Here is a 20,475-nt window from a genome sequence, read left to right as displayed (position 1 = left end):
ACATATCAGCTGAAAGTGACCAGAGGACGAATGTGGTCCATGGCATAGTTTTATAATATGCACCCCGTCAGGAGAGCATAGATGCATCTCCCACAGACACATAGCAGGTTATGGAGAGACCCACTTGGATGACTGGAAAAATGTACCACCATCACTGCCTAACTCTTGTTGCTCACTGTAATATGCAGGTGGTTTTTACAAGCCTAGTTTTGGTTTTGTTATATGTAAAAAATGGTTTAGAGAACTGTTTTTCACAAGGCTTTTAAATAAAATAATAATAAAGTTACTCTATACCAGGCAAAAGTGACTTAAGTTTCTTCCAAGTGCTGCGGTAAAAGCAAGATTTTGTGGCTGGGACACCTGGCTACGTTTCAATGCAAAATCTTCATGGTTGTTTTAAATCCTCTGCGTTCTTCATGGATACTTCACTATGGAGGAAAATGTTGGGAATGTTACTAAGCCTTTTACTTCTGTCACAAATTGCTTTGTGATTTTTTTCAGCAGTGTCTGGAAGGAGAATCCATATAATCACAAGGATGCAAGGTTAATATCACTTGTATCCTGCTGCCCCGAGGGTAGCAGAGTGATACTGTAAAATACAAAGCAGTACGCCACTGATACACAGTATTGATTTTGTTAATACATTACATTTGTTATCAGGCAAAGGACAAGTGGTTTCTTCTAAATAATTAATATTGTGATCTAAAGCACTGGATAAAAGAGGCAAAAAATCTCTTAGAACCTCCTCCTAATGCCTTTCCTTTCCTTTCCTTTTTTTTTTTTTTTTGCTTACTCATTTCTCCCCCCCTTCAGTTCCAGTGAGGAGGAGGAGAGAAGGAAGACGATTAAACAAGAAAAAAATAACTGGCCAGGAGACCATCTGAGCAAAGGTAAGGAAGGCCATTGGGACAAATGTTTCACAGAAGCTGGTGCAATTTAGATATGGAACTGGGACTGACAAATCATAATTTCAAAAATGAAAGATGCTGTGGATTAGAACTTTGAGTAAGGTGTTCAGTTTTCAAAGTTCTTCATGCTAGAAGGCTGACACAGTTTGTGAACAAGAGATGTGTAAAAATCCATAGGAGCGGGATAATGAAAGGCTTAGATCTCTACTTATGATTTAAGAATTGTGTTGTAATAATAATAATAATAATAATAATAATAATAATAATAATACCCCACCCATCTGGCTGAGTTTCCCCAGCCACTCTGGGCAGCTTACAACAAATATAAAAACTTAGTAAAACGTCAGACGTTAAAAACAGGGCTGCCTTCAGAGATCTTCTAAGAGTTGCGTAGAATAATAATAATAATTTTATTATGTCTTGGAAACATAGTCATTATCCTAGCAAATGGGTGTAGAGTAATGGCTAAGGGACCTCTTAACAATGTATTAAGTAATAAGCCACCTGGTTTGAATTGTTCCTCTGCTCTGCTCTCACTAGGTGGCCTTAGCATCTCATCCTCATCTGCAGTACTGATATTGGCTTACCCTTACAGGGTTGTTGTATGACAAGTTTATGTATACAGTACACCTAGGAACCCTGCCTTTGGCTGCTTGAATTACAGGCAAAGAGTACCCACCACCATTACAATTTTTTGCCACCCATGAGAATATAAGCAGAGTCATGCTGGATCCTGTTCTCACCATGACCAACTAGATGCCCATAGGAAGCTCCCAAGCACAACCTGAACAGCACTTGCCCCACTTTACAAGTGCTCCCCAGCAACCAGTGTTCAGAGGCACACTGCCTTCAGCAGTACAGGTAGAACAAAGCTGTTATGAAGGGCATACCTGGGGGTTGGCCAGGCTGGCTCCTGCCAAGGGCACAAGCCCAGGAGGCACAAAAGTTGCATATCTCCACTCTGGCTCAGAGTGACTAGGAGCCCACCCACCCACTCATCCGCACACTCCCTGGGCTGCTCCTCCGCTGCTCTGGGTGGCCAACATCTCCTTTCCAAGGGTGCAAGGGATGGGGAAAGGGCGATGCAGCTCCTTGCCAGGGGCGCAAGAGATGAGGGTGCCAATACTTCTTCCAAGGGTGCAAGAGAGCCTAGTTATGCCTCTGGCCATTATAGCTAGTAACCCTTGGTAGCTCCATCCTCTGTGAATTTGTCTAATCCTCTTCATTTAAACCCATCCAAGTTGGTGGCCATCACTCCATCTTGAATCCTATAGTTTAACTATGTGTTGGGTGAACAAGTGCTTTCTGGATCTTCCAAGGTTGAGCTTCATTGGATGTCCCCAAGTTCTAGTATTATGAGACAGAAAAAACCTTCTTCTCCCTATCCGCTTTCTCCATACTGTGCATCATTTTATACACCTCCATCGTACTCCCTCTTCACCCTCCTTAGCTACTGTTTTTGAAGGCTGCAGGAGGGACTGGAGGTTAGCTTAAATAAGGGGGAGATTCATAGTGTGAGGCTTAGCAATTTCATTAAGGGCCCACCTGCCATTGCCCCCTTTACCACTGCTGCCATCCTGTGCATGCTTACTAGGAAGTAGGTCTGATTGAATTCAGTGGGATTTACTTCTGGGGCGCAAGGCATTCGCTGTCTCCCTCGCCTCTTCAGTTTCCTCCCATCCACATTCCCTCCTATGACGTTGCAGCTGGACACACCAGTGAGGAGTAACTCTCAGCAGGCTGTGAGTAAGGAGGTGCTGAGGGGAGCTCTCATCCCACATCCCAGGTTCCTCAGCATCGGCTCCACTTCTGACCGGGCCTCTGAGTCTTTCAAAGGGGCATTGCTACCGGCAGCTCCAGCTCACTTTCCTCTGCCTCCATTCTTTGCTATGAGGACACATGCTCTGCAGCCTCCAGAGCTAAAAGGCGCTGCCCGCAACCAATAACTTAATTGAAAACATCAAAGGAGACCAAAAAAGAAAGGAAGGAAGAATTGCACAAGATGATGGGACACTGCTGTCGAGCTAAGCTTTAACCTTGCTGTTGTTTGCCAAGGTTTCCTCCTACCATCGTTGAAAAAACAACAGTGGCGGACGTGGGAGGCTACATAAGTACCGTAAGTACAATCAGAGCAGCAGGGAGCACTTAGCATCTAGCAAACGTCAGTAGCCTCAGCATGTGTGTCTTTGACCTGTGCCTAAACAGGCTGCTAAAGGCCTGTGTTCAAGGGTAGCGTTTCTCCATGTATAGATCAAACCCCCTCGGCAGCACAAACCCCTAACACGCCCGCTCAGAAAAAAGTAAGGCCCATCAAGTTCAATGAGGAAATCAAGGCAGTGTGCAGAGACCCCTGCCTAACCACCCACAAGTCCTGGCCCCACTCCCTGGCTTTTAATGAAATCTGTCTGATAAGGTAAAGGGACCATTAGGTCCAGTCATGACCGACTCTGGGGTTGCGGCGCTCATCTCGCTTTATTGGCCGAGGGAGCTGGTGTACAGCTTCCGGGTCATGTGGCCAGCATGACTTAGTCGCTTCTGGCGAACCAGAGCAGCGCACGGAAACGCCGTTTACCTTCCCGCTGGAGTGGTACCTATTTATCTACTTGCACTTTGACGTGCTTTTGAACTGCTAGGTTGGCAGGAGCAGGGACTGAGCAACGGGAGCTCACCCCGTCACGGAGATTTGAACCGCTGACCTTCTGGTTGGCAAGTTTAACCCACAGTGCCACCCGTGTCCCTGTCTGATAAGGTACCCAAGAGTAAATACAGTTTACACCTCTTCTCCTCTCTGGGCTAAGTGCCCATCTCTGAAGTTTTCCTATTTTGGTGACCTGCCTTGTGCTGCCCCAGGCTCTCTCCCCATTGGTAGGCTTTCTCCCAATTTACTGCCCAACATTTTGGTCAGGTGATTTTTACTAGCTTTCACCTTCATCAGAACATCGTGAAGATTTGTGTATGCTCCAGGCATGGAAGTTGAACCTCATAACTTGTACAAATAATAACTTAACTTGTGTTTGCGGCAATGGGCACACACACACACACAAACACAAAAAAACCAAAACAACCAAAACAACCAACCACATACACACACTTTCATTTTTGGAGGGGAAAGGGGGGTATTTTTGCCTGCCCACATTGCCTCACTCAGCATTAGAACGAGGCCCCTGGAAGGCTGGGCAAGTTCTAAGCCTCAGGCTGAAATAGGTTCCCCATCCCTGGATAGATGCAACCAATTAAAAATGAAGGAATGAGTGTGTGCTGTATGGTGGGTCTCAGGTCTGAAAAAGACTGAAGTCTGTTGCTGCTTTACATACAGAAGGTCTCAGTTTCGATCCCTGGCTGCTTTAGCTGAAAAGTGTAAAGGTAGCAGGTGAAGGGAAAGATATCCTCTGCCTGAGAGTTGCTGCCAGTCAGAGTAGAGTACGTAGACCATACTGGCCTGGATCAGCAAATAGTCTTACCTGGTAAAAGGCAACTTGCCTATGCAGCCCATGTCTGAAACCTTAAATATAGGTTGTGTGAACTGGCCCAGAATCAGTTATCACTTCTTTTGCTACACCCCCCTTTTTTTTTAAAAAAAAGAAGAGGTTCTCTTTCTAAAGGGTTGCATTCATAGGGAGGAGACAAATATCATTCCTATCACAAATAATTAGAATGCTTTGCCATTCTATACAGCCTTCCATCCAAATATCTTAAATAGGAATGATTCACATCTAGGAAGCATCCTCATCATTAATAGTACCATATGCTTTCAGAAAAGATGGGCACCTACTTCAGGAGAGCTGCGGGAGTGTGTGTGTGTGGGGGGGGGAAATCACTCCCTGCTGAGCTCTCTACCAGTCCATTTGTGGGTGCATCAAAACCTTGGGTTTTGTGAAAAGTTGTTAAATAAGCTCCCAGGCAAAAATAAAGGATCAAAGGGGATCCAATTAGCTGCAGTCTGCTTATGAATTGTGGATGTTCACCTAGCTTTATAAATTGACACATTTAACATTAAAACTCAAAGCAAAAAATGATGTAATTATTCCCCCCTCCTTTTTTCTGAGGCTTAGGTTTAATATCTTTATTGAAAATTGGGTGCTTCTATTGCATCTCAAGATGCTTTATTCTATGCAATCTGGAGCGAGTCATTTTTCATGTTGAATTGTAATATGGTTTAAATGATAAGGGCCTGATTCAGAAAGCTTTTGCCTCTGCTGGTAGTCTGACAAGAAAGCTCACAGCCCAGTAATAACCTGAAGATAATCTACAATTTGATTCTTTGTGCTCCTCTTCACTGTTTTGAGAGGGGTGGCGGGGTGGGAAGAAGGTGGGATTTAAGCTTGACACTGGGACATTATAAACCACAGGCTTTGTTAATATTATCACTTCTTTTGCACTTACAGCATGACAGCGCTACCTTTTTTTATTTATTATTCCTCATTCAAAACAATCCTGTGAGGTAGATCGCTATTGTTCCCAAGCCTATGGCAGGGATAGGATTTGAACTCAGGTCTCCAAAATCCAAAACCCAACACTCTATCCATTGGTGGGGAGGGTAGAATTGAAGCAGATATGTTCACACTAATTTCTTGTAGCTATAGTTTTATTAAAAAAATAATTTTCATATTGGAAGTTGAGGAAGCAAAATTGTTATGTAACACCGCCCACCAAGACAAGTGGGACAGCTTGCAGTGTGAATGAAGAAAAGACTGAAAGAATATAGCATCAGATACAGTAATAGCATTTAGCAGATAGATGGAGGTGGGATATGGGTACTATGTGCTGCTGACGAAGATTATCTGTGGTGTCTCCTCCTCAGTATGACTGGGTCGGGGGATTTTTAAAGAAGAAAGCAGTGGATGACCTAATATATTTTACTTAAAAGAAGGGAGAAGAGCATTGAGCAGACAATTGTTTCAGAGATTTCTCCCATGTTTTTGTTTGCTGGACTTGGCTGTGTGTTTCATTTGTTGCTCTCTGATCATTTGCCTGCACTGTGTCTAATGAATTTTCATGGATTAAATCTTTCCTGTTGGCTGAATTTGGCACCAGAACCATGAGCAGTGCAGGGAATGCAAGAAGGAAACGTCACATTATTTTAATCCCAGTCAAGAATAGTTGATGTTGATGATGATTTTACCCTGGAGAAGGAAATCCAATGGAATAAGATATATTCTTACGCTTCCTTCCTTCCACAAATTTTAATCCCACTTTTCCATAAGTGGCAAAATTATAGAGCAAGTAATATAAATGTTACCTTTTTTACAGCAGGCTAGTTTCTACATACACTCATTCCTTTTTCCCTATCTGCCCCCCAAGCAAGCAAGACATATTATCTGATTTCAAGGAGAGCTATCAGGCAAAAACCCTCAAGGAGGGTGTGAAGCAATGCCAATGAGGGGTGTGGACTGGAGAGGGGGGCTTGGCCTGGGGGATAGTCTCAAAGGCCAGATAGAGATATCTGGAGAATTGCATCTGGCCCCTAGGTCTGAAGCACTCTGCCATTACTTAGAACCACCCAAGGTCACCCAGGGAATTCCCTGGGGATTTGAACCCGCACCTCCCTTATCTGTGTCCAGTTCTTTCTCCATTTATCCCAGACTGGATTTCCCACGTTTGCCCATGTTTGGCACTAAGCACAGAATCATGCAAAATTCATGGTTGTCCTTGGCAGATAAATAAAAGTGTTCATGTAAAGAAGGTCACTTATTATTATGGGCTTCTTGTGAATTGAACGTTTGCCCTCCTTGCTGTCAATTATTACCTTGACTTTTCAAGGGTTCTGAAAAGTATGAGAACTTCTTAAGGCTATTCTGAAGTGATAATAATCAGGCAGAGGTCCAGAGAAGCAATTGAGTGATATTCCAGTAAGTGGCCAGACTTTTTCTCTCTCTAGAGAATACCCAGAGGTGCTGCTTAATGACCCGAGCTTAATGACTATGGGTATGATTCAACAATAAGCAGTTTTAGGTCCCATTGATTTCAGCAAGCGTACAGTTTGCATGAGCAAAGACCAAGGCTCACAACTGTTTGATGCAGCAACATACACGATTTATCAGAGAAACATTTTAAAGCTTCTGAGAACATAGAATGTGCTGCGACAGAGATCCATGGGTTACATGGATTCCCCTATCACCCAGCACCCAGGATCTGAGAGCTATTCTGCACACCCATTTTTTGGACAATCATTCCATTGAAACCTGAAGCAACATGAAGGAGCATGAAGGTTGCACAGGAAATTTTATTTATGCATATATTTATACACTGCCAACTCATAGAAAACTATGAAATGTAAAAGACCACAAAAACGTTACAAAATAATCGTGCAAACCACTGGCAACTCAAGAACATTTTAAACATTTTGGCACAAAAAGGCCTTCAAGAAGTACCTGAAAGTCAAAGGCCAAATCTCTGCTGGAAGAATGTCCCACTGCATGAGACAAGCACACTGCATACCCAGCTTTCTAGTTGAAGACAGCTGGGCCTCTGAAATTCAGGGGACAACTAACAGTGGTCCTCCATACGATCTTGGTGCCTGAGCAGTGTTATAAGGGCTCAGGTGGTCGTCAAGGTATCCTAGACCAAACTTGCTCAAGGATTTATATATTAACACAAGAACCTTGAACCTGTTCATATGAGTAGCCAGTGCAGATGTTTTAGCAGAGGTGTTGGGTGCTGTCAGCCATCTGCCCCATCTGCAGCCTTACATAGATAGAGCACATCGCAGTACCCCATTACCAATGAATGGACTATAGTGGGCAGGTTTTCTAGATACAGCTGTGGCTGGCACACCAGGCGAAGCTGGTAAAAGGCACTCCAAGCCACAGAGGTCTCTTGGACCTCTAACAACAAAGATGTGTCCAGGTAGCTCTAAACTACATACATGCTCCTTTAGAGGGAATGCAACCCTATCCAGAACAGGCAATTGGTCGATCTTCCAAGCACAGGAACCACTTTTGAGGATTTCCAGACCAATGAATTTACTACAAGTAGACACTTTCCTTCCTCATGGTGCGATGTCTGTTTATATAGCACTCTTTTTTCCTGTATGTCCACACCTGGGCCACCATGCGTGCAAGTGAGTGTAGTGATGTAATTTGTGAGGTCATTTTGCTCTGTTTTAATGTGTGTGTGTGTGTGTGTTACGCCAATCCCGCTTTGCACGTCGCTTCCCTTTCATAATTTTGATGCTCTTTCATAAGCTTTTGCAACTATTTTCAAGAACTTTGACGTGTGTTTTGCAGCACGAATTCCAGCCATGTAGCCCATAACACATTTTGGTTTATAAAATTTGACTACAAACATACGATATATGTGAATATGAAAAGGGGATGGAAAGTGAAACAACTGCAGCAGGATTTCTTATTTGGGGGGGGGGGAGTTTTAGAAAAATATATATTTTGAAAATAATACTGCCCAGGACATTGCAATCCCATGGTTGCAGAGTCTCAGTCAATGTACGCTTGCTTTGATGAGGGCACCAAATGCCAAATTAATATGATATTTCTTAAGCAATTTCAAAAGACGGGAACCTTGTTCACATGCCTAGGTGAGAGAGAGAGAAATGGACATTTTCTGGGGCTTGTTGCAGTAACACAGCAGACTTGTAATGGGCTCATATTCTCCCTGTTGAGAGACATTGTGCTTGAAGTGGGGGCAGGAGAGGCAGGGAAGCCTGGCTGCGTCTGGGCTGCGAGGGCTGCCTTCAGGCAGGCATGAGTGACTTGCCAATGTACATGTGTTACCAAAGGACAGCAGTTTTGCAGCCTGAAAAGGCAGCTCGTTGTTCCTTGGTCACTGAGCATGACCAGTCTTCAGGGTAACTCACTGGGGGTGGAGGAGCGGAGGGAGAGAATACGTTCTTGTCAGCAGAACTACAGGGTTACTATTTAATGAACCAGATAGGCAGGTAGAACGTTAAACAGCAGTTACACATCAAAAGTGAGCAACTTGTCCTTTGTTTTCTGCAGGACGGTGTGTGTGTGTGTAATTATTTACATTGCAGGGGCTTTGAATCAGGTAGGTTAGTAGGCAGATAGATAGATAGATAGATATGCTTAGATTTCACTGTCAAGGCTACCACAGTTGTTAGGATTCTTCCGCAGCAAATAGCCATATGTTGTGTGAAACACTTGAAATATTTGCCCTCTGTGTTGGCCCTGCAGTATTAAGAACTTACATTTCCCCCTTTTATGACATTTCTATACCCCCTTTCCTCCAAGGGACTCATGGTGGCCTACATGCCTTTTCTGCCCCCCCCTTATCATCACAACAACCCTGTGAGGTGGCTTAGCCTCAGGAAGGTTTTGGGGTGTTTCCTTACCCTTGCCATAACTGATACGCAATCCTGCGGCTTTTCTGGAGTTTTTAATCTGGTGTTTTTAATTGATGTACCGCTTGCTTGAAATCTATTAATTTTCTCATCGCTTATGGCTTGTTTGTTAGCTTCCTTGAACTGTACCGTACAAGAAAAAGTGAGATATAAGGTCGAGATCCTTACCTTCCTCACCTGTAAGTCACCTGTCTGCTCTGGACAGTTCCCCAACATAAGAAAAACTCTGCTGGATCAGGTCAATGGGCCATTCAGTCCAACATCCTGGTCTCATAGAGGCCAACTTAATGGCCATGGGACCAGCATGCAACAGCCCTCTCCCCATTTGTGGTTCCCAGCAACTGGCAATCAGAGGCTACCTCTGAGAGTAGAGGTAGAATGTAATCATTACTTCTAGTAGCCATCAATAGCCTTATTTCCCATGAATTTGCCTGACCCTCTATCAAAGCCAACCCAAGTTGGTGTCTCTCACTACACCTTATAGTTAGAATTTAGGGCAGTGGAGCTACAAGGGAAAGGGGAATTTTTATTATTATTATTGTTACTTCATCTTTATCATCATCAGCATTCCTTTCAGAGTTGTATGGTTGATGGAGAGTGGTACCTCGGGTTACATACACTTCAGGTTACAGACTCCGCTAACCCAGAAATAGTGCTTCAGGTTAATAACTTTGCTTCAGGATAAGAAGAGAAATCGGGCTCTGGCGGCGCGGCGGCAGCAGGAGGCCCCATTAGCTAAAGTGGTGCTTCAGGTTAATAACAGTTTCAGGTTAAGTACGGACCTCCGGAACGAATTAAGTACTTAACCTGAGATACCACTGTAATGCAGTATGCTTTGCACACTTAAAAATGCACTCTATAAATTCCCCAACCCAGCAAAAGTTGGCTGTGATGAAGGCTGCAGCTCTATGCACACATGCCATATTTTTCTGTGTATAAGACGAGCTTTTTTGACCCAAAAATGAGGTTCAAAATTTAGGGTCGTCTTATACACCAGTAGTGCTGAGGGTAGACGGGTGAATGTTTTTTTGGCGCGAGGCCGAGACTGTAAGCAGCGATTTCTAAATTTTGAGGCTCCCGAATAGGGGGTGACCTATACATGGCGGCTTCCTATAGACGGAAAGGTACAGTTTGTGGAAGTAAGCCCCCTTGAATACAGTGGAGCTTACTTTTGAGTAAATGTGCACAGGACTGGGCTCTGTGTGAACAGCTCAAGCCACTGGTGTCAATGAGCTCTGCAGCTGAAACCTACGTATTTGTAATTGGGAGTAAGCAAGTATCACAGAGTTCAGCTGAACTTATTCCCAAGAAAAGGTTCCCAGGAAAGGGCAATGTGTCGCCGATAACTTTTGCTAGACTGGGGCCAAAGGCTGAAATCCTGTGTGTCCCTTATGAGGTGCATGTTTCACTGAAATCAGTTAGTGGCATTCGGCTAGATTTTACTTGGACTAAGTTGGGCCCATTAATTACAGTGGTCTGCTCTGAATAAAACATCATTTAATACTAACCAGTGGGATTTACTTACAATTAAACACGTCATTTATTTATTTCATGGCATTTATAGTTTACCTCTCCTCTGCCATGCAACCATTTGCATCAAAGTGGTTCCTATGTGGTCACCCATCCAGGCACTGACCTGAGCTGGACCTAGTTAGTTTCAGCAAAGCGGTGGCTTTCATCTGCCAGGATGGTGCTACAAGGCTGCTTGTTTTACTGTCACATCTTGCTGTTAAACAGTGAAGCCTATCCGTCCCAGATACCCAGTTCTTATACCAGACAGCAACCCCCCTGCAAAATTCTGCATACATGGAATTGCAGAATATAAATACTCCAGCCACTTTGCCCCTCTCTCTCCTGCTGTTCTCTCCCCCCCCCCCCGCTCAGTGGCTCTGCTCCTCACTTTTATATGACAAGCACCCAGCACTATCTCTTCCTCCTTCCAGCATGGCTCCCTTTGCATTGACATAGTTCTCTTCTGTAGTTCTCCTTGCTGACTGTTTATGTCATCACCATTTCATAATGCAGAAAGAACAAGAATCTCCGTGTTGCTCTTTGAGTGCATCTGAGCCATGGGTATCCAGCCCTGTTCATCATGCAGGCTTTCAGAGTGCATGCACATTGGAAGTTTGACAGCACTGCGGTCGGTTTTTATTTAAGAACATTTCAACTTAATATTTTATATGCAAATTTAACAAAGAGGGGAAGGAAAAATAAAGGAATTATAAATAGGAAATAAGAAATGATAGAAAATAAGAATAATACCAGTGACAGCAGCTCACATTAATGATACAACAACCATCAGTGCATCTGTCTTCTGTTAAACATATATGTTAATGTAAGCCCTCCAAATGTCCAAATAGTTATCCCCACAAAACTGATGTCCATAAGAAATGTGTTCAAATGTAGCCAGGATGGTGGTGTCCTCAGACCATTACTTGATAGACATAGTGAGGGTAGCCTGTGTTTTAGCAATCCAAGAGCATGAACCTAAAATACAACAACTGGCAGTGGCAGCTGGCAACATTGTACAAGAGACCTGTACGGAAAGACAGCCAAAGAGTAGCAAAAGAAGTCCAAGTAGAATCAAAGGTGTGAGAATAGGTGGAGGAAGGAGATACAAGAGGATCAGAGGTGAAAAAACAAAGTATTGCAAACTTGATATCGATTCTGAGGTGTGATGGAAGCCAGCCTAGGGACTTGGGGAAAAATAGCTCTTGGGTTTGTATCCAACTAAGGTCTACTCAAAGAAGACCCACTATAATGAATGAACCAAGTTAGTTGTGTGTGTGACTTTTCATGGATCTACTCAAAGTAGGGCTAACATTGGATATAACCCATGGTCATTTGAAGATTGACTTGTCCTGCCCTCCCTATCCTGGTGTCCAGAGGCTGAAACTCCCATCATCCCTCACCACTGGCCATGCTGACTGGGCTGGTGGGAGTTGGGAGTCCAGAAACATCTTATTTGCCCTAAGAATGTAAGATGAGCCTGCTGGATCAGGCCAAAGGCCCATCCAGTCCAGCATCCTGTTTTCACAGCGCCGCCAGTGGTATTAAAGCATTACCTGCAATGCATATCTATTCCATTGCTGATGAAGCCACAGCAGCCTGAATACATGGTTCCATGGCAGGGGCATAGGAACCTTTGTTCACAGTTGTTTTCTCAGATGTGATGAGAGGGAAGGGATTTAGCTGTCCCACATGCCATCAGGGAATGTTGATTTTTCCAGCCCCCAGGCAAAGGACTTTAGGAAGCCTTCTTGGATGCCTCTACCTGGCAATCTTTACAATTAGGGGTGGTGACATATTTTGCTAGAGGTTCAGAGTGACAAATGCCAGTCTGAGACTCTCAGATTCTGATAAGCACTGTGTGTATGTGTGTGTTTATAGCTACACAACAAAGCAATCAAGAGCCGACACGGAAGCAGGAACAGCAGCAACAAAGGGGAAAGGCTGAGAAATGTCACGTGGGAAAGAAAGAACAAATGTACCCCAAAGAGAAGCAGAAGAAGCAGCTGAAGCCAAGGCCAAATTACCAGCAGTCAAGCTGAAGGCATCAGAAGCCAGTACAGGGCCAAAGACGGAAACAGCAAAAGAGGCAAGGTCTGACGCAATAGCCAGAGCCGCAGAGAAGGTGGCAAGATCACAAATTGCATTGGTTTTGCAATCGGCAAAAGCAGAGGTAGAGCTTAGACCTTTATATATTATTTCTGTTGTAACTGTTGTGATTATTATGCCGTCAGTGTACAAAGTGCTTTTCAGATTAACAGCAAGCAGGTTCTGCCCTTGAGAAGCTTATAATCTTAATTTCAGCAGTGGGAGTCACAAAGCAGTTACATGGACTGAGGCTGTTTTGGCTGAGGAGTGAGCAGGAAAAGGTGGATTTTGAGGAGGCGTTCTCGGTGGGGGGTTGGATTAATTATGGCGAGAGGACAGAAAGAAAGAGAAACCAAAGAACTCTTGAATGGCTGGGGAAGGACTGTAGCTCAGTGGCAGAACATCTGCCAAGTATGCAGAAGAAGGTCCCAGGTTCAACCCCCAGCATATTCAGGTAGGGCTGGGAATGTCCCTGTTTGAAACCCTGGAGAACAGCTGCCACTCAGAGTAAGGTAAAGGTAAAGGACCCCTGGACCATTAAGTCCACTCAAAGGCAACTATGGGGTGCGGTGCTCATCTCACTTCAGGCCGAGGGAGCTGGCATTTGTCCACAGACAGCTTTCCGGGTCATGTGGCCAGCATGATGTAGGCATTGCTGAGCTGGGTGGTATTAGTCAGATAGCTCCTTACCCATACCCTCTCATGCCTTGGACCGTGATGTCAGTGCAATATGAGCACATACTTCAAAGCCAAACTCATTCTCCAACATCACTGTTTTGCCTAATAAGAGTAGACCGGAGAATCCCTTAGATTCCCCCAGAGCAAAGTTCTGATATTTGCATTTACAATTCTGATAAATCTGTTGCTGACTTTTTAGCTGAGGCACAGAAGAAGAAATCCAAGCTTGAGACAAAAGGATACTCTTCTGAACAACTTGGAGGAAAATGGAATAAATGAGACTGAAATGCAATGAAGGCAGAATGTGATCAGTAGATCCATGGTATGTAGTGGGAACAAGTGGACCTTCTTTGAGTAATAGCAAATCACACCCATTAATGGTGTGTCTTCCTTGGGAAACATCAATAAACATTGATCAATAAAGATGCACAGAATTCTGAATGTTATTGTCTAAGCGTTTGGAAGGCTGGTTCCATAGCACCTTTTTCAATGCAGGGAGAACATCAGAAGGGTAATGGGGCAGATGAAACAAGCTTTTGTGATGGCAGCATGTTCCTGGATTCAGCTGGTGCACCGCAACTTTGGACTTCTGTGTTCATGTGTTTACTGCAATACCAAAACCCTTTTCACAACTTCCCTCCACATATAGAGGAAATGCATAGAGAGGGGAATGAGACCATACCCACTGAACTTTGCATGTAGAGCTGAAGGCCTGGAAAGGGCCACCTGGGTGCATACGGTTGTATGTGCATAGGTGTCCACAGGGAACCCTGTGTCACCAGGATTTGCAATTGTTTGGCACATCCATGGACACCCATCTTTTATGTACCCAGGTGCATCTTTTCAGACCTCCAGCTCTAGGGTGCAAGGCCAGTGGGGCACAGCAGTCTTGGGGGCATAGCCCCATTTCCTTCTCTACATTTGGAGGGAGTGTATGAACAGCGATGACTTCAATGTGCAAAAGGACCACCACAGATTCAGTTCTGCAGATAAATTGTTTGAATCACTTCAAACACGATGCCTTTCAGTGTAGCCTGTCCACACATTCAGCTGCCAGTCATCAAGGGTACAGTAATTTTGTAGAGAAACCAAGTGCCGTACCTGTAGGTGTGACAGTCTGAAAAAAAAGTTGTGATTTGTTATCAAGTCTGCAGCACACATTTTTCTTTACAAAGATCGTCCTCTTGTAGGAAAACTGTGATGAGGATATCAAATGACACTCAGTGGGCAGATACCTCAGGGGTCTTGCCTGAAATCCCCAGTCAGTACTGTGTACATAGTCACACACAACCTGAGCTCATAGGGACACTTTTGAAGGAGTGTTTCACCTGCATTAAAACCTGAAACTGGATGGATTCATCTTACATCTTGACATGCTGAAAGGGTCTTGTGAATGGAGTCCATGAGTGTATAACTAGGTCCCAGGGCACGTTGCAACAATAAAACACAACAATAAAAACAGTTTTAAATAACTTACCATAATAAAAATAAGGTTAGTGGTTATTATTGGAGTAGGACTAAGGAGACCCAGGTTCAGAGCCCGTTTGAACCTTGAAGCTCATTGGCTGACTTTGGGCTAGCCACATTCTCTCAGCTTATCCCACTTCACAAGGTTGTTATGAGGATAAAATGAGTTGTGGGGGTGTACAATGTGTGCCTTGCAAACCTGTCTCTGTGTTCTGATAATCCTGACCTGCACTGGTCCTGTAAGCACTCAGAATAGCCCTGCTGGGCAGCTGCTTGAGGATACAAAGGTGCCAGAGAAGTCAACTTTCTTCACTGCCGTCACTGCTGCACTGTAGGCACGGCTGTGCACTCTAACCTGTGTTCGATCAGCTTTGGTATGAGACTTGTACCACTTGTGCTGTAGCCACCATCCAACCTATTGATCTAATTCAGGGGTGGCTAAGCCATAGCCCACATTCCCCCACCCCAATTTGTCATTTTTTAACTTATAAAAAATATAGTGGGTTTTTTTTAAAAAAAAAGACTTCTCCTGCTGTGATGCCATTATGGTAAAATATATTTTAATTAAATCAAACATTTTTTTAAATTAAAAGAAAAGCTAGTCCCCCTCTGTGATGTTAAGAGGTGATTTAGTTGGCACTGGAAGACCTTACCACCATTAGTCCATTTTTTAAATTTAACAAATACATTTTACTGACTACTCTTGTAGGTCCATTGCTGTGAGGCCAAAAGGTTTTTGCAAATTGACACCTTCTCAATGTCTGTCCTTCTAAGAGACAGAGAGAGAAAGAGAGGACCTGAATTTAACAATGAATATTGAATGATTTTTTAAAATCAAAAGAAGGTAAAATAGTGAAGAATAAGGCTTTTCAAGAACTGTAGTTCTCACCCCACCTGCTTTTGGAAGTATGCCTCAGGGTGTTGATCATGGGCCAGTGCTACCCTTGGCCCCAATAAACTTTACCTCATGCACTGATCTAATATATTGATATGAGTTTCCGGTAGTGATAGGCTGTATGCCTGGGCCCCTTCTAATTCCTGGGTCCACCATGAATTCAATTCCTGGAAAAGCCAGGCTATCTTCCTGGTGAGGTAATGGCCCTCTAAGTATGGGCCATTATGGTAACAAAGGAAGAGACTGTGTGCCTGATGGGAAATGGGTGGGCCTCCCTCCTTCAAGTCACTGATAGTTAGAAAGACAAAGGCAGAGTTGGTGTGAGAGAGGTAGAAGCAAGAAACAAGGCTGTGGCTCTGGGAGAACCAAGACCTTTGTGAGGTGTTAATGCTGTAAGTGCCTCCATCATAAGCTCAGGTTGTGTATATGTGTAAATAAACCATATATCATAAAGACACCACCGTTTCTGCTGTCCCTCATTGCATGGAAGCCGAACCCTGGTTGAGTGCCTGGAACCCCCTGGAATATGAGATTGGGGTGGTGCGAAACAGCATTGATCAGAAGCGTAACTTCTTGGCTAAGGAAGTCCAAGCCAGAGAATGACCATATACATTCTTTTTCGTTTAAGTTTGCAGCTGCGTAGAAATGGCCTCAAAGAACATTAATTACAGATTTCCTTGGGCAATGACCTAAGGCAAGTTGCCTATTTAGAGATGGTGGGCTTGGAGCATTCCTCACTCTCCCTCCTCTTCCCTTGAGCTTCAGATAATGGAATAAAGTTCCACCCTCACTAGCATCTCCAGTAGAGGTCTCTTTCATGGATTCCCACCAAATTTAGCCCTTCAGGCCAGGCTTCCCCTGTTAAAGAAAGCCAGATGGGAAACATCAACGGAAAATCTCATTTCATTTGGTGCTGGATTAACACCCTTGCCTAGTGAGAGGTAATGCCTGGTGCCTTAATGACTCTGAGAGATTATTAATATGTTATGGTGTGTTGTACAAATACCCAGTGGGTATCCCTTAATGTGTGAACACTGCGAATGTGTTATGCAAATGGCAAAGGTAGGACTGTCCCAAGATTTCTGTTTGGGGCAGATATGAAACAGCTGCCCTGTTCTACCCAAGGCATGCCTCTATATTTCATTGCTGAGATCAATTCCAACAGTGTACTTGGTAAAGCAATTCGGGACTTCTTATTTTGAATAGAAAAGGAGTACAGGGCTTGCTTATAAGATGAGCTTTCCTAAACAGGATAATTTCATAATTGACTTCATTTGTTGGCTACTTTACAGCAGCCTTCTTCAACTTGGCACCCTCTGTACTCTCTTGATGCTTTGGAATATAGTTCCCTCAACCCTAGCCAGGCTGCTGTGAGTTGTAGTCCAAAATATCTGGAGGGTACCAGGTTGCCAAAGGTTGGTCTACAGGGTTAAGACGTTAGTCAAAGACTTGCCATGAGTAAATTTTGCGTAAGAGCCTCTGGATAATTAGAGGGCTCTTTGACTTTTCTGCTTCTTTGTGGGGTAAATGAGACCAGTGCATATGGCAGCCAGTTCATCATTTGTAGGGGTGCAGAGGAGCATAGGGTTCAATAATGGAAGCTATGAGGAAATGAGCCAAAAAAAAGTATAGCTGATGCCTGGGCATTCTCTGCTATCCATATTGACAGTCCATATCGACAGTCTTCACAGATTGAGTCCACCTCCAACAACTAAAGCCTCTTACAACTATAAACGAGCCTACAGACCCAGTGGTGGCTGACACCCATTGAGACTGGTAGGGCGAAAGTCAGGGAGCCCAACATTAGGTGGCGCTAGAGCACATGACAGGCAGAGCCAACCAATTCTGGTTTTATCCCAATCCTTCCTGCAGAGTTCTGCAAGGGCAACACTGAGATTTAAGAAAGAGACAACTGGCTACCCACCAGATTAGTTGTAGGTCGGGGCTGGCTGAGGGCAGGCAGGTTGGTGGGGCAGACCCCAAAGCATTCTTACTAGCTCTATTACTGACTTAGGAAAATCTGCGCCTTTGCATACTTATGGAGCCCCTGGCTCTGTTCTTTCAGTGAAGTCCAGGTGAGGGAGAACCTTGCACTCATCTTTATAGAACCATTTGCCCAGCTGCGACTGAAGTCCTTCTTCCCCTGATATCCCACCCCCTGATGTGGCCAGAGTGGGCTCTGTCTATGTGAACTGGCAGGCACGGTTGGGGGGCAAGGGAGGAAGGCGGAACAGCAGCATTTGATTAAAACTCAGCCCCTCTGGCCTTAGATCTAAGCAGACACAGCCAGTCCAACCCCCTCTTTTTTTAACAAATGATTTTATTTTATTACAGAAAGGGCCAGTATTTAAAAAAAGAAAGAAAGAAAAAAGCAAGCTCTTGATTATGTTTTCTGTTCACCAAGACTTTTCCTGTATTTGACCTTTGGATAACCTCCAAGGCTTACAAACATTTGAAAGGAGTAAAGGAGCTCATTTTATTACGGGGCCTCAGCATACATTCTTTCCAGCCTATCTTTAACATCAGTTGACAAGAATTATATAATTGCAGTCTGTGATCCCTTTAAGGCTAAAACATATTCGTTTTCCCTCGCAGAACACTTCAGGTTTCAGACTTAGATGTATACATTTTCTCTCCAGCTAGGTCAGTATGTAAAAAGACGGTGTCCCTTGAAACCGGGCCATTCCCATTCTACAGAGATGCCCCGATTTAATCACCCCCCACCCTTTGAAGTCAGAAAGCAGAAGGGACAGCAGCACCCACCGATCTCGCGCGTGTGTCTTTGTTTCCTGCGACTGTTATGAGCCACTTCACGCATGGGGTGCTCCTGCCATGAGCACCACGGGAGGGCCTAGTTTTACCACCAAGCTTCTGCCCTTGTTTTTGCAAAGCAGTACTCTGTTTGGAGGGACACGGGTGGCGCTGTGGGTTAAACCACAGAGCCTAGGACTTGCCGATCAGAAGGTCAGCGGTTCGAATCCCCATGATGGGGTGAGCTCCCGTTGCTCGGTCCCTGCTCCTGCCAACCTAGCAGTTCGAAAGCACGTCAAAGTGCAAGTAGATAAATAGGTACCGCTCCGGCGGGAAGGTAAATGGCGTTTCCGTGCGCTGCTCTGGTTCACCAGAAGTGGCTTAGTCATGCTGGCCACATGACCCGGAAGCTGTACGCTGGCTCCCTCGGCCAATAAAGCAAGATGAGCGCCGCAACCCCAGAGTCGGCCACAACTGGACCTAATGGTCAGGGGTCCCTTTACCTTTACTACTCTATTTGGATGGTGTCTATGTATCCCACCATGTTTTCTGCAGTGGTGGTGGCTTGGGCTGGTCATGTGTTGTCTTGGGTTGGTTTTATCTCATCTAGAAATGTTGGTTCACAGGGGGGGAAAAACCCACCTCCATATGAATCTATTCATGCATCTGCTTCTGGCCCCATAATGTGATTCTTAGGCCGCTTACACGTTACCAGCTTAAAACACAGCGAGGTTGTTCCATGCCCCTCCTCGAACACGGCATGTCGAATTGCATTTGCACATCAAAATCCCCCACTGTTTGCCCACTTCATCAAGTAGAAAAGGGGCAATAAAGTATCCATGGGCTTACATTTCCAAATTGGATTGAAGCTGGTTTAGGGGGATACACATCCAAACATAGTATTTCTCAAGAAACTACCAGACAGATGTGGATTGTGGTTCATGTTATGTGTGCACTGCTTCCGAAACTAGCGGTGGGAGGACACTGGATGCAGAGTAAATGGGGAACTCTGCCAGGCTGTCAGAGAACACATTTTCTCTTCCCCTGCCAATTTCATGTGGTTCCTTTTTAATATTTCCATTTTTATTGCATCCATCAATGATGCCACAGCAACCCAATAATTTCCACAGTACAGTTTTTCTTTACTTCTGTGTCACTCCCCCGTGAACCTGCTCGGAGGTAGTGCAAGCACACTCCTTGCTCCCTTTGCTTCCATAGGCCTGGGCATGAGAATCTGCATTGCTAAGGGAGCCACCAAGACTTTCCTTTTGTCTTTGGGGAGACTGAAATAAGATTTAGATTTAGAGAGGTTCTGAAGGACAATTAGAGCTCTCCAGGCCTATTATACCCAGTTCTTGGCTATAGAAGGATTCAGAATAGCGAAAACCACATGTTTCATGGAGCAAACATATCACCTCCTCAGGAGACAGTTCTTGGGCTCCTGTAGTAATTGCTTTTCACCATCACATTTTGGTCCATTCCACACCTAGGCTTGCCATTGAATGTACATAGATCCAGCAGGGCATGAAAGCCTATCTCAAAGATACACAGGTAAGGCCTATTTGCTACAGCATCCAGGTGGAAGCCAAATGACTTTATTCTGCTATGATAGCCATTATCACATATGATGGCCATTATCTCATGTCTCATATATCTCATACACTGTTCACCATGCAGTTCGGCTGTCCTTGACTACACCAATACAATCCCCTTCATTTATTCCTGGCATGGAGAAAACTGCTACAGGTGCATGGCAAATGACTCAAGAATAACAGCTTACTACATGATTTAAATAATATTTCATATAGCAACTCCCAGATTTGGGCTTGGGCAATTGTTTTTCAGAATTGGGGAGCAATCGCACC

General features: G+C 44.4%; 1 long non-coding RNA gene across 1 annotated transcript; it reads left to right on the top strand.

Moving 5' to 3' along the window:
- The first annotated feature begins 818 nt into the window (after positions 1 to 818).
- LOC309363960 lies at positions 819 to 13,920 on the top strand. The gene is made up of 3 exons (XR_014165666.1): positions 819 to 890; positions 12,613 to 12,904; positions 13,697 to 13,920. It is a non-coding gene; the product is annotated as an uncharacterized lncRNA (long non-coding RNA).
- The last annotated feature ends 6,555 nt before the right edge of the window (positions 13,921 to 20,475 follow it).

Source organism: Podarcis melisellensis (genome assembly GCF_964234715.1).
Source record: "Podarcis melisellensis genome assembly, chromosome: 2".
NCBI lineage: Eukaryota > Metazoa > Chordata > Lepidosauria > Squamata > Lacertidae > Podarcis > Podarcis melisellensis.
The sequence above is the reverse complement of the archived record's forward strand: the minus strand, read 5'-3'. Positions and strand labels throughout refer to the sequence as shown.